The sequence below is a fragment of the Filicampus tigris genome, chromosome 11, assembly GCF_054856515.1.
Source record: "Filicampus tigris isolate MCC_2025a chromosome 11, RoL_Ftig_1.0, whole genome shotgun sequence".
In the NCBI taxonomy this organism is placed as follows: Eukaryota; Metazoa; Chordata; class Actinopteri; order Syngnathiformes; family Syngnathidae; genus Filicampus; species Filicampus tigris.
This window is the reverse complement of record NC_141227.1, coordinates 20,116,343-20,128,345: the sequence shown is the minus strand read 5'-3', so window position 1 is coordinate 20,128,345 and position 12,003 is coordinate 20,116,343. Positions and strand designations below refer to the sequence as shown.

At 43.0% G+C, this 12,003-nt stretch overlaps 1 protein-coding gene across 3 annotated transcripts in view; it reads right to left on the bottom strand.

The window, feature by feature from the left end:
* Positions 1 to 11,696, bottom strand: part of LOC147140077 (uncharacterized) — a 104,244-nt gene extending 92,548 nt beyond the window's left edge. For all 3 annotated transcript variants that reach the window (XM_086044725.1, XM_086044726.1, XM_086044727.1), the window contains exons 1-3: positions 10,653 to 11,696; positions 10,052 to 10,140; positions 7,683 to 7,971 (exon numbers count right to left, since the gene is read on the bottom strand). The gene's annotated coding sequence lies outside the window, so the exon portion shown is untranslated. The remainder of the gene's footprint in view (positions 1 to 7,682; positions 7,972 to 10,051; positions 10,141 to 10,652) is intronic.
* Positions 11,697 to 12,003: the final 307 nt, after the last annotated feature.

The window sequence follows — 12,003 nt, the reverse complement described above, 5'->3', positions numbered from 1 at the left end:
CCCAACACACACACACGTACACCCACACACACACCGCACCCCTCCCCATGCAAATGTGTCAGTGTGAACGCTCCACTTCAATTACCTAGTGATGTTTTAAAAATGCACCAAAGCCAGACTGGCAGTCCGGAAATTGGAGGGGATCCACCCCAGGTATGTTGTTTATTTAGTTGTTGTCTGTTGTGCTGGCTGTAACCCATTTGCCCTCATTGCAGATGTGAAGGATGGCAGCGATATAGGGGGCTGGGTGGAGGGGGGGGTGTAGTGGGGGGGAGGCCTTCAAAGTGCCATGTGTCAGCGAACGCCTCACACCGCATGGCGGGGACGACTGGCGTCTCCTTGCCAAAACGTGACCGCCGCCTGCCTCGCCGTCTGCCCTCACGCCGTGACCTCGGCCAAGGAGATCATGTTGATTTTCCTACGACATCATTTTCAGTACAAATATTTTCCAATTGATGATACATTTTTATTTTGGCCAGGAATAGTCCATCGAAAATCATATTGTCAATTTCTAGTCGGTCTAAGTGAGTGGTTCTCACACTTTTTGGCATAAAATACCATCGTCAAAATAATTATCTCTTTTACTGCCACCATTATGGTGGAAATTAAACAATACAGTAACATAATAGGCCTAGGTGTTCATCAAAAACAAGGCAGATTGTATTCCTAATAAATTTAATATGTTGTAAGCCACTGCAACATAACGCAGTTTTAACAATAACTTTACACTCAAATACAGTAAAATAGCTCAACTATATTGCAGTACGTTCAATAAAAATGAACAACTGTACTCATAACAGCTGTTCCTTTATTTTATACAAGTTTGAAATAAAACCCAATTTATACATATACTAATTTAGTGATTCTCTTGCATACCACTAGAGGGCTTCATATATATATGGGTCTGAATAATAAGTTTGCTCGTTAGCACTCAACTTTATAGACTTAAAGCAGTTTTAAGAATATTTCAAAAATATTTACAGCTGTTAACATAGCCATTCATTTTCTATCATTTTTTTCATTCATTTTTTTTATATAATTGATGAAATAGATTTAATTAACATTTTTTAATTACAACGATTTAATTTTATTTTTCAATAATTTATTTAAAATCAAATTTTGTGAATGCATATGCGCCCTAATCTGGCAAAATGTGGAATAGAATCAGTTTTAACTCCAACAAAGTAGCTCAGATATACTTCTCTTTTCTTACCCACAGTTAGTAATTTTTCCATGTTTTATTTAAAAAAAAAAAAAAAAAAAAACAGTCAATGCACAAGTGCCCAAAGCCAGTAAAATGTGGAATATATTCTATTTTGACTGCAATAAAGTAGCGCTAACTTTAACTTTTACTTACCATTGCCTACTAAATTCACATGGGAACCTCTCGCCTGCTGCGTCCTTCTCACAGCGTGAAGGTCACGACAAGCTGTGCGTGTGCATCGGATCAGAAGGATGCAAGTCGCACGAGGAAGGTTAAAGCGTGTACATGTGTGAGGCAGGGAGGCGGGGGGGAGGAGCTTAAGTAGAAGTAGAAGGCGTTGTAAGTGGTGAGGGGTAAGAAGGAAACGTGAGAGTGAGAGAAAAGAGGGAAAAAAAACGTAAAAAGTGAGAGAAACACAAAAGCAGAAAGGAGACAAAGTGAGAGACGGCGCAAAAAGCAAACGGCGGCGCGAGGGCGAGCGAGCGTGAGGGAGTGAGAGCGAGCGAGCGAGCGAGCATGATTGATAACGGTGCTGACAGAAGCCCTCTGGCCATGCTCTCTGTGGCAGTTTGGGGAGACGGGGGCCTCCCCGCGTGAGAGCGAGCTGCCCCCTCGCCACCGTCCCGCCACACACTCCACATCTGGTGGGATCGCCCACGCTGGGTCAGAGGTCGCGGCACCACGGGGGGGGGCGGGGTTACTTTTGGACTCCAGTGAAACGCGAGGCCTAAACACTCGCCAAATAAATTACACCGGCAATAACCTAAGGTGCGAAAAGTAGAGCACCTTATTTTTGGGGGTTGTTGATTTGTGCAGGTGACACACCAAAATCTAAAAAAAAAATAAATAAATAAAAATAAAAACCACAAGGCTCAAGCTGAGATTTATGTGTGTGTGTGTGTAAGAGACAACACTGATGAATTAAGGATAAATAATGAAGTAGCTCAGGGACTGGGTTTGTGATAGCGAGAGGGCCCATCAACAGAGAACACTAATACTTTTGAATGCTATGCCGTTTGATGTTGATCAAGTTCAACTCGGCTGACAGGCCCGAGAAGACTGCGGGGAGCGCTGGGACCCTCCGACACACACACGCCCGCACACAAAACCCACTCAGACAGGTGAAAGAGAAGGCGCGGGACAATAGCACTCACACTCACACACACACGCCCTCGCACAACCACCCGCACTCGTATCCCGACAGTTATTTAAGTTCAAGTAAGAAGAAGTAAAGCCTAATACGTGTATACTCAGAGGCTTTCCATTCAACTTTACTGACTTCAAGGAACACACACTGACTCGTGTATGTGGTCAGCCATTTTGGCTCGAAGGCCCACTTAAGACAGACGGTTGCGACTATTCATTCAAGGTCATGAGAAAGACAAAATATTAGGAACAGCTCCCAGAGGGATGCAGTGAAGTATAGCAAGAAGAATAAACGTGATGTTAAATGGATTGTTCGACGGTGATGCCAGTAAGGCGTTACTCAATAGCGGCTGCCATTTGGAGATATAATGCATACAGCACAATTACTAAAGGGGAAGTCACCCCAAACATATTTTTTTCAAGAATATGTTCTATGCAAGCTCACTAGTTGAAAGAAGGCATTTTGATAAATATTGCGTTGGTGGAATAAGAGTTAATCCACCCATATTTTGTCCATCTCAGGGGGCGGCCATTTTGTCACTTTTGTCGACAAGAAAATGATATCACAGTTGCTCAGGGCTCAGGTAATGACTAATCACGGCTGACCTGTTTTCTGGAGCTGAGCCGTGATTGGTCGTTACCTGAGCCCTGAGCATTTGAGGCGTTGAGGCACGGTACATTGAAACTTACAAAGTCCCAACAGGTTGTGTGAAGCAGAGCTATGACATTAGTCCATGAATTTTATAGTTATATTTATAAACAATGTACATTATAAAGGTTCGTTCAGTCTTACTATTATGCAATTTTTTTCGAGAGAAATCCAAAAAGACTATTTTATATATATATATATATATTATATGAAAACAATTATGTCGAGTTAAAAAGGCTAACTTTATTTTATTATTATTATTTTTCTAATAAAAATGTTATCTCTAAACATTTCCGTCAAAAATGGCACAATTTTTTTTTGTTAAGCCAAGTTGGTGGCGTGTACTGAAAGTAACTAACAAAGTAACTTGTAATCTAATGTAGTTCCTTTAAAAAAAAAAACAATCAGTAAAGTCACTAAGTTACTTTTAAAATTAAAGTAATCAGTAAAGTAAGTGCGACTTTCCCACGTGACGGCATCACAGTAACTAATGAGGAATGCACTGAGGCAGGATTCTAATTTTCTCAAACATTCAAAAAACATTTGGTTTGTGCTATTTTATCCACATCATCCCTCCAAATACTTTGTAACCGGAATATCCAACTCTAGAAAATCCCACGTGATTTTGTCAAAAGCCTTGAGTAGAAATGTGACATATTTCAGAAAATTACCCTTGATAAGACACTAAAGGAATTCATCACTCCTACGTGACATTGTAACTATTTTACTTTTATATGATGACAGAATTGAGCATTTTTAGTGACATAGGCCATTTTAGTGGAGTGTGTTTAGGCAGCATTTCCTCGCACATGACTCACGCCTGTCCAATTTGTGTATATGAACGCTGACGGCATGTCGCCGTTCTTCCCTGGCTGGGGTCATTTTGAAAGTGTCACCATTTAACTGTGAGGTAAGGGTGGGGGCACTGAGTGTGTGCGTGTGTGTGTTGCGGAGGGGGGTGGGGGGGGTGGGGGGGTTTGTCTCCTTACCTCCAGCGTTGGCCCGTGCGGGCAGCGTCGGGGTGTGTGGAGAGCGTGGCCTCATTATGAAGGAGATAAAGACCGTTAAGGCTGTTTGGTCTTGGGCCGGCTCCAGCCCCTATGGTGAAACACACCTGCTCCCCTCTTTAAAAAGCCCTGCTCCAGTTTAGCTCTTGGCCACGGACGAGTAATGACCTATCCAGGGGGCCGTAACGCCCGCTTCGTTTAGCCTGTCGTTAAGACCCAGAGTCAGCAGCATACTGCGGCACATCGCCGTGCCAAAACTCAGTACAGGGTGTCCTTGCCAAAAGAGCCCACATCAAGCCTACGCCGCTAGAATACGGATAAGTAAACTGGATGGAAAGATAATGAAACGCGAGGATGCAAAGGTTCTCTTAGAGCAGGAATTCTCAAAGTGTGGTATCGCTTTCTAGCGATTATGCAAAAGAATCACAGTGTAGTTGTATTTAACTTTTTAATTCAATATATTTGTATTTGAATCATTAGAGCGGTTTGTTGAAACCGTTCATAGTGTTACAGTGGCTAATCTATTTGTAGGAATAAAACCTATTATGCTGCTATGCGTTGTAAAGTTGGAAATGATGGTGATACTTGGAGTATTTCAGAGTAAATTTGGAGTAAGTGTTATTTTTATTGACTATTATCAGGTTGAAAAAAATGTGATTTTGAGGATGTGGATCGGCAAATGAATAAGTGTCCACTGTACAGCTAAAATAATATTCCTATTCATAAAGAAATCAACCTTTCAATGAATAAAGGGAATTGCGTTTCAGAGGGAAACAACGATAATTCAAAATTGCTCCACTTTCTGCTCGGTGTGAGGTCCAATTTGTGAAACCTAACACATTAATTGAGACTCCCCCTCTGTCGAGATTGCTCTTGTTTTGTTTCTACAGGTACAGGGGCGGATCTATTCTGGTAGGATAGAGGGCCGCGGGCCAACTGAAAAACTGGAAAAATCATTTATTTAACAGAAAGTTGTCAAGAAGCCGTTTCAAAACAATCAAAATGCATATAAAAAATACATAACTGCTTGATGGATTGGTATTAGAGTGTTTTAAAATTTCTTGTTGAAGAATTTTTAATTTGCCCTTGCATAGATTTCTTTATATAAGTTTGGGCACCCCTGTTCTAAAATACTAGCAACTCTCGGCACTTCTGGACAGATTGTCACTCAGCTTTGATAGTGTGAGTGGATCAGGAGGAAAAAAAAAAAAACGGGCCCTTGTGAGTCGGCCAATCGGAGGGAGGCTCGCTAATTAGAGAACATAAAGTTGCAGCTTGACACCGCTTGGGCTGCCATTGTTGTCCCGTCTTTGTTGTGGCCGAGGACACCGGCACGTGGAAAAACGTACGGCGTGGAGGCCCCCGTCGAAAGATCTCCCAGTTCTGTTTTCATCAAAGCGTTTCTTTGGCACTACACCGCAGCGCGGGTATGCTAATGTGTTGTGTTGCCTGGAAAGCTGTCAAAAAGCTCCCACCTTGGATGAGAGAGCGCCGTAATTCAACCGGGCTCCTGTCTTGTGCGCGTTCAGGTCTGCTCATTATGCCGCTTTGCAGGGTAATGGCGTCTCGCGCCGTTTTATCTGTCAGCTCGAAGCAAACTATAGTTTTTTTAGCCGCCTATAGTCGATGCTAACATCAAAGGCGTGGGAAGAAGAAGGGGGGAGATTGTCGCGTTAAAAAAAGAAAAAAAAAAGAAAAAGGGGAAACACTCCCGGTAGGGGAAAATTGAACGTCTTGTGTGTATTGAGAATAGATTTGCTGCTTCGCCGTGGACGCGTTTGTTCTCGAGTAAACAGCAAGTCTTGTTTGGGTGTAACTGTCAGCCCGAGCAGCCCCCTCAACCCCCCCCCACCCCAAGAGAGAGCGGGCTTGTTCGCAAAGCGGGGAAACACGGCGGCACACATTCTCGCCGTCTGATCAACGGGGAATCGAGTCGGCGCTGACAACGGCGCGCGCGCCGCCATTCATACGTGCCACTTTTCCTCTGGACTTCCCAGTACAGTTGCGCTTTGACTTAAGAGTGCCCCCACCTTACATGTTTTCCAAGTTGCGAGATATCGCTTGGTAGATTTTTTGCTTTGGGTTGTGAGTTAAAATTTTTAATACGGTATGAGCGAACAATTAATCAAATTAAAATCTGGTGGAATGCAGCTTTCAAATCGCATCATTTTAATTTATTTCAATGTGGAAAACAGATTTAACATACGGGTAAATTCAGGTACAAGTTTGGCGACAGAATGAATGTAACTCTTAAGTCAAGACACCGCTGTAGCCTGTCTGGCACCTTGTCACCGTTATTTGGCCAAGTGGGGCTTTTACACCCCCACTGGGTGCTGACAGATTTGTGAATATCCGTCCTTTTTCTTCAGCACTTGTCCTCATTAGGGTCGCGCGTGTGCTGGAGCCTGTCCCAGCTGACTTAGGGCGCAAGGCGGGGTACACCCTGGACTGGTCACCTGCCAACTGAAAAACCATTCACACCTTTGGGCAATTTCCAGTCCATCAATTAAACTAGCTTGCATTTTTTTGGAATGTGGCTAGAATGAAAAGGAATGCCTCTGTGACAAAGTCAATCTTTTTTAAACCCTTCCTTTTTTTTTAATTCACTTCTTATTTGATTGTGCATGCTGTGTGAATATCTTCGAAATGATCTTTGTATTTATTCATGCTTTATTTATTTAATAATAATAATATTTACTAATTCTGATTAATTTAGGTGCAATTTTATCCACGTCATCCATCCAATTCATTTGCAGAAGCAATATCGAGTAAAGAGAATTTCGAAGGATCTCTTGCAAAACATTGAAAGTAATTAGTAGAAATCTGACATTTTACGGTTTCTTGGAAAAATGACCCAAATGGGAATTTAAACAGTGATTCTCAAAATGTGGTAGGTGGGCTCCCTCAAGTGGTAAATGAAAGAATCGCTGATTAAATACAAGGCAAGGTTAAGAAATTCAAAAACGCAATTCGTACATTCAAACATATCAGAATGAAGCAGCCTTGTTTAAATATTTTTGTTAAAAGCAGTTGCAAACATTTTTTTATTTTTTAAGTACAGTTCAGTTATATTTAACTTTCAAGCTGAAAGGAAAAGAAGAACAAGTTGTATTTAACTTTTAGGGGTTTTTTTTGTTCATGTTCAAAATGTGTTTAACGTTACAGTGGCTTACAAAAAAAAAATCTATATTAAACCTCTTTGGCCTACTACGTTATTGCATTTTAATATTGGTCATTACTGTGGCTGACTTAGAATACAGAAAAATTTACCTAACATGTTACCTTTGAAATCATGATGAAATATTACATTTTCGTGGAACAAGTCTGCGTAGTTAGACCGGCGATGTTTATGTAATGTGTTTCGGGTGGATTCTTGTCAAAATTATTTGTGGTTGTCCTATTTCATTCACATGATATCTGGCTGGATTCTACTTTTTGAAGAATTTCATACAAAGTTTTAGAACAATTTGGTACAAAACTGACATATTTCAAAGGATACTATGCAAAAATGCTTGGTTGCAAGGCCCTCCCGACTGCGTGGCAGATGTGCCAACCACGAGGCCGCCGATTTATGAATATGCGTCTGTTTATTGTACGTGTTTGTAGGAGTGGATTGCGGTGGTGTCGGTGGTGGTGTTCTTTTTAGAAGACGCGCGTAGAGCAAATTAAAACTCACCGCAGGAAACGAGCGCCCTTGGCACTCCTCCTCCCAAGCAGCTGCACACACCCCAACCATCATCTGCCATTTTGACACATCCACGGGGCGTAGCAGGCAGCGACGAGGGGGGGGGGTGGAGTTGGTGGGAAGGGAGTTTTCAGTTGGCAAAGGTGCCAACGTGGCACCCGCGGCTGCGAGCGTCGCCGGGCCGCAGCCTCCAGCCAAACAGGTGTGTGACATCGTGCCGCCGGTTTTTCTTCGGGGGCCCGGGGAGCAGGCGTCGGGGACCTTGGCAGGGAACCGCGTGCTGCAGGAAACAAAGGGAGCTTAGGTGTGCGCCTGACAAGCTCATTGATAACGTTCAGGACAGCAGCCCTGAAGTGGATGGCAAATTGCCTCTAATGTTTCCTGGAGATCACGGGCCAAAGTCAGGTGCTGGGCGCTAAATGGCCTCATTAGTTATGAGTCTTCTCCTTTTTTTCTTTTCTTTTTTTTTTTTTTTTTTTACTAAAGGGAGGACTTTTTGCAACACACGATCACACGCACCATGTCAGATGTTAACCTGTAATGTCAGCATAACTCAGGGCTTGTCTACACGTAGCCGGGGTTTTTTAACAACCGTATTCCCCCCCCGCCCCCCGCATCGGAATTCACATTAAAAAAACGCATCCACACGAAACCGGGGAAGTGCGTTTTCAAACGCATGCCAAGCCTCTGGGTGACAGTAGTTAGCCAAATACTGTCCATTCGGAAGGAACTTCCGTCCTTTGACGTCACTTCACCCGGCGCCAAACTCGTTCGGGAGAACCGACAAGAGGTCAGAATTGCTTTTACGCCTTACAACGAGAAGCAGTGGTTGGTTGCGGATAAATAAGTACCGGTAAGCAAAAAGCGCATCGAGAATGGTTATAACCAACGCAGCGCCCCGAGAATCCATGTTGACTCGCATGAAAACACAAGTCGCGCAATGACGTCAAAGCATTGTTGTTGACGTAAATCTCCGGGTGTAACCGTCCACAGCAAAACGCAATCCGGAGGTATCCGCAAATTTCCACCGCGGCCGGAATATTGCGTTTTCACTGAAAAAACTCCAGAGACGCGTGGATGATAGGGCTAACCGCAGGCTTATATCCGATGTTTTCAAAATACCCGGCCACGTGTAGACAGGGCCTCAGTTGTAGATGAGCCCAAATGCTCAGATCTCCTCTTTTTTGTGAATTTAACCAATGAACACACATATTCATGAGAAACATACGGTACTCCACAAATGTGCAGGTATGAGACATCCACCCAAAATAAGTTTAATTAACAGCATATGTAATTACCAAACGCATGCTAGCACAGTGCTGTTTAGGACTAATAAAGTTCACTGGACTATTGGTTGGTTACAGCGTAAAGTTTTGATCTGCTCGTTAGTCAGTCAAAAAGTCTACAAACCCCTGTTTAAATGCCAGGAACTTAAAAGAAAAGAAATTTGATCACAATAAGTCATTTGAAAACTGTGTCTACTTTTAATGAGTTCTAGAATGTGTAAAAATAAAAAAATAAATAAAAAACTATCATGAAAAGTGGAAGTGAAAATCACACACACACACACACACACACCACACACACGCTCCATCAAATGGGGCTGTGTTCAGAATTCAATCAAATTAAACTAAAACCATTTAAAGCGTCTCTGAATAACTGTATATCCACTTTAGTGAGTAAAAATGGAACAGCAGCCCAATTAATATTGGGTACAGTAATTATTTACTTCCATTTTTTCACAGTTACTAGCATTGGGGCTAACTAGTTGGTTACTTACTGTATAAATGTATATTTTGGGCGTATCTGGATAAAGGTGAGTACTGACGAATCAATTTTTTTTTTTCTTGTCACCAGAGAGGCGCAGAGTTGCCAAAAATTGTAATCAAATAGGATCACTGTTACTTTTGAAAAGTATGACTCAAGAAACAGTAAAATGTAGCGAACTAGCTAGCTGGTTAAAGACAATAATTGGTGGATCGAGGAATTATAATAAGAAATTCTATTTTCTTTTTACCGCCACCTACAGGACTCGGGTGGAACAGTATAACCCGGCACATCAAGACATGTATCTAATACTCAGATTTGGAAAAGGTCTTTGCTCCATTCCAGTTGGAATCATGCCTTTTCCGGAAATGACTTTTTGGGGATTCAGATTGGCTACAGTGTGCTGCGAAGCCTGTTGTGAATGTTTCCCTGATCCCAGAGTGGAGAAAAGCGTGCGCGTGCATGTATAGCACACGGCCTTGCAAGCGAAATGAGCTGAAAGCCGACCACGAGCTGCGTCTTTCACCCATCAAGTGTTGTCACTGTAACAAAACTAAACAAAGAGACAACAAATGAGAGAAATGAGCACGCACCTATTTAGAATTCTCAGCGTCGCTCCCACCCACACACACGCACACGCGCCCCTCTTCACACTTCACTCGGAATCCCCCAGTGACAGATCCTGTAACAGAGGAGAGGGAGGCTGTGAGTTGCCCGGGGGGTTCCTCAAGGCACCCGTCTGGGACCTGCTTCATAATCAGTGGACAGAGAGCAAGCAGAGTACCGCGGCGCCTTTCCCAGAGACACTCTCCTCCCCCCGGCTTGCCCGACTCTGCTAAGCACCCGGGGGCTACCTGTTAAGGTGCTCCCCCTGGTCTGGCCTCTCTTCCCGGGCAGAGAAAAAAAAAACATGTTTGGGCTGCTTTATTAAAGTGCTGATTGGATGAAGGGAAGGGGTGCGGGGGAGGCGAGGGGGGGGGGAGTTATTGTTTATATTCATCTGTGCATAAATTGATCTCGATACACACATACTTATGCATGTGTGAACTCATTATGTGTGTGCGCGCTAATGCATGCACATGTTTGAGCGCCCCAGCACATCATTTGCATGTACAAATGATAAGCAGCATCGCCCGTTGTTGTTAATAGCGGCCTTATTATTGTTAGTTGTCAAGGAGATGCGGAATTACTCACCCACATGGACATTAGCGGATGCCAAGTAACAGGCTGGACAAGGCGCCGTTCTCTGCAGACCACTTTGGCCCTTATCAACAATAATGCTTGTTAATAATGCGAAATGGCTCTAATTGCTCTGCGGCGGAATTAACTGCAGCATGATCTTCCTGATAATAACAATAAAAACAGATGCTCGGAGATAATGGGGGCTAAATTGGAAATATGGCAATTGATGTGTATTGTTTCGGAGTGCCGAGTGCAGCTATTTCATCTGTTGTTTTATTTTTTTTTATTGTAGTTACTGTAGCGATGTGTAATATTGTGTTTCCATATATTCCCTGGACTGCGCCCGCGGGCATATCTCCTCCTTTTTGCTGTTCAGAAGCGCAACTCCTCCTGTAGACGCGGCGAGCGCAGCCTCGTTGTTGTTCTGCACGTCCTCTCTGCACCAGGACATTTTAGAATCTACCAGAGAATATTGGCCCATTCGGAGGGTTTATGTTCTGATTTCAGTCATTTTTTGGCGCATTTTCGGAGGCATTAAAATAAAGAGACATTTTCTCGTCACAACAACTTGTAGCGCACATTACTACCACTCACGAGGGGTTTGCGCGGGTAACGATATATAGAAGTCAATGCTATTGTGATGAAAGTCAAGTTAAAGTCAATTTGTCGATAACATCATTTATATATATTTACATACATATATATATTTTAATACAATGCAACGTTCACTAATCTATTTCTGTGCCATGGCTCGGTTTCGGTAGATCTTTCGGCAGTGATGGGAAAGACATAATGGCCAAAACTCGTGGTTAGCAACTAGTCGACTTCAAGCTCTAAACGTCAAACGTCGTAAGCAAAGTTGACTTGTCAGCTAGACAACTACTCTTTTCGGCCCCTACCATCTACAGCAGTGGCCCCCAACCTTTTTCCTGCCACGGACCGGTTCATACAAGTCTATTAACTATTAGCGTTACACGACGGAGATGCTCCGATGCTAGCTTGTGCATTTAATTTGAGCGTTACTCGACCGAGACAACTCGCCAGGGGGGTACATACTGTATCTGGACTGACATTTTCTTGTTGTCACCCAACTTGTAATGTGGATTACTGCCCCCTACAGGACTGGCATGAAACAGGACAACCACATTATGAAATGCATCTGCGTATGCTTCATGTTTGGCCTCGGTGGAAGTTTTGGCTCCACTGAGCGCCGTCGGAGTTGTCATAGTTTCAGTAGTTAATCATTCAAGTCATGTTTGGGTGGATGTTTGGATAAAAATGCAGATAAAAAAATATCTAATTTGAAATATAATAGTCTTTTTGTCACCCAACTTGTATCGCTTGTTAACCCATAAGATAAATT